Source organism: Mustelus asterias, chromosome 2 (assembly GCF_964213995.1).
Source record: "Mustelus asterias chromosome 2, sMusAst1.hap1.1, whole genome shotgun sequence".
NCBI classification, from domain to species: domain Eukaryota; kingdom Metazoa; phylum Chordata; class Chondrichthyes; order Carcharhiniformes; family Triakidae; genus Mustelus; species Mustelus asterias.
The window spans coordinates 89,416,676-89,419,606 of NC_135802.1; positions in this window are offsets into that span (position 1 = coordinate 89,416,676).

Below are 2,931 nucleotides of genomic sequence, written 5' to 3' on the forward strand. Positions count from 1 at the left end.
GATTATGTTTGCATTAACAGGTCAGCAGATTCCACAATGTATTTCCATTGTGTTTAATGATAGAACAAGTTCTGATCTTAAGACGTTTTTGTATTTTAGAAATAACACCACCCATCTGTATCTGTAATGATGGCATCGGTTTGTATGTATGTTAGTGTCAATTAAGTTACTGTACATGTCCCACAGATACATTCATGTTCTTTGACTGTAGCATGAACATGATTTTGAGTGACTGTCAACCAGTTTTTGCAGTTTATTTAAAAACACATGTCTGCATATATTTTCTTTACTTGGGTCCAGTTAAGGTGTGTTGGAAGTTTTGATGACAACGGGAAACATACTCGTGATTTTTGTGATTATCCCATTGACTTTATAAAAACAAGGAAGGCTCCCCATTCCCCAGAGTACAGATTGCGTTTGGTTTATCCCCAGGGACAGTTGAGCTCATAACCCGTTTTATCTTCTCTTTCCCTCTCTGGGCTTAAGACGGATGCAGATTTATCCAGTTTGTCGCCGAATTTAGAAATGTACTAACCCCTCCCAAAGAGGAGAAAACAGAATCGCCTCAGGAAATTACTAGTCATGTAGATTTTTGGAGATGTTGCGTTGTAAGCCATTTTTAAATGCAGTGTCGGTTTTTTTTAACCAATCTTTTGATACGATTTAACTGATTGTGTAATTCGATGCACCATTTTAAATAAACTTGATAATGTATATGTTTGAGAGGGTTGCCACGATTTAACCTGCTCTCAGACCTTTATAGCGTTGCCAGATCTTTGGTGATCATCGCTCACATTGAAAACTCGGATTGATAGAAATACAGTATAACTGATTGTAATAGTGAAGAGTTACGCGTGTGCACAATAGTCTACAGTTAACAAATGTGAACAGATATCTATCTTTTTGTTTATGGGACCATGGTCTGCAACATTTTCCTCCTTCACAACAGTGTACACTTCAAAAGTACTTGGGTATGAAGTACATCGGGATGTCCTGAGATCATGTGTGGTTCTTTACTACTTAGATAAAAGTTCTTTACTTCTTGGATAAAAGTTATCCCACTCCAAACCATTTTGGCTGTATTTAGATAGTCTGTTCATGCCAATTACAGGAATGCCACAAACGATAATCTGTTCACTTCACTGTGTTAGAGCAGCAGTGAATTGTGTACTTGGAATTCAGAATCAAGCTACTTATCTTAAAGTGTTAGAATTATTAATAAGCTAACAGTAGGTAGTGAGAATTAGTCACAAAGAATATTATAACTGAAACAGCATTCCATAATGTTTGGATTCCACATTTGGATTGTGTTTGTGTTCACATGGACCTAGCCAACCCATCTGTGAAAAATGCCTGAGATCATAAAAAGCAACATATTGATACAATTAATAAGTTGACAATGTGATTGCCCTATCATAAATTACCATCGGGAATTTTTCATAGACTGGTTACTGCACAGAGGAAGACCATTCAGCCCATTGTACCTGTGCCAACTCTCTGCAAGAGCAATTTACCTAGTCCCAATCAGCTGCCTATTCCCCATAGCTCTGCAGTTTTTCTCCATTCAAATAATTGTCCAATGCTCTTTTGAAAACCACAGTTGACTCTGCCGCCACCGCACACACAGGCAGTGCATTTCACGTCTTAACCTTGTGTGGAAAAGATCCTTCTGCCATTACAAAGTTTCTCCCTATCTACTATGTACAGACCCCTCTTGTTTTTACACACCTCTGTCAACTTTCCTCTTAATCAACAAGGAGAAGAGCCGCAGCTTCTCCAATCCATCCACAAGTCACTCATCCTTGGAATCTTTTTTATGCACTTTCTCTAAATAAATTTGTTGCAAAAATTGTATCTGATGTCATTTTTACTTTAGATTAATATTTACTTTGGAGCTAATAGGCTAAGATCTATGTAGCAGCAATATAAAAAGTAGAAGCAACAGTTCTTAAACATATACTAAGAATGAAGGACAGAGGTGACAGTGCAGGCGGCTATCAAAATTCAAAAGAGTAAGGGGGGGCAAGTTAAATTAAGAATTAATTGACTTTAAAAGTCTGAAGTTATCAGCTGAAGAAAAGAGTTGCTCAGTTTTCAGATTTTTGGGGAAGATAGCATGTAGGAGACCATGAGCTTAGATAAATCGTAAAATCCTTACAGTGCAGAAGGAGACCATTCGGCCCATTGAATCTGTACCGCCAACAATCCCACCTAGGCCCTATCCCCATAACCCCATATATTTACCCCACTAATCCCTCTAACCTACACATCCCGGGACACTAAGGGGCAATTTAGCATGGCTAATTGACCTTCAGCCACACATCCTTAGACTATGGGAGGAAGCCGGAGCACCCGGAGGAAACCCACGCAGACGCAGGGAGAACGTGCAAACTCCACACAGACAGTGACCCAAGCCGGGAATCGAACCCAGGTCCCTGGAGCTGTGAGGCTGCAGCTAACCACTGTGCCACCGTGCTGCCCAGCTGTGTTCTCATGTGATGGAGGAACATTCTATGGGAACATATACACATTTAATGAGCATACAGGTTCAAAAATTCAGTGATCATTGTATTAATGAGAACGGCACAACAAAAATAGAGATTGGAATAAGTTGAACTTTTTCTTGTAAAAAAAAGAACCTCTACGGAGGGATCTCCCCCAATTACATCGGGGACCTGAGGTGGAGGGTGATGCATACAGCAGTTCCGCACAATCGTAGGATTCACTGGTTCACGGGCTCCGAAGATTGCCCTTTCTGTGGCCTTTGGAGTCCGTGGACCATGTCTATGTTTTGTGTCTTAGGTTGCACTCCCTTTTTGTTTTCCTCAAAAACCTTTTATTGATGTTCTGTTTGCACTTCAGTCACACGTTCCTGATCTACGGACACCTGTGCGGAGAGGGGCAGGTCGAGGTGGCGACCTCCTCGTGAAC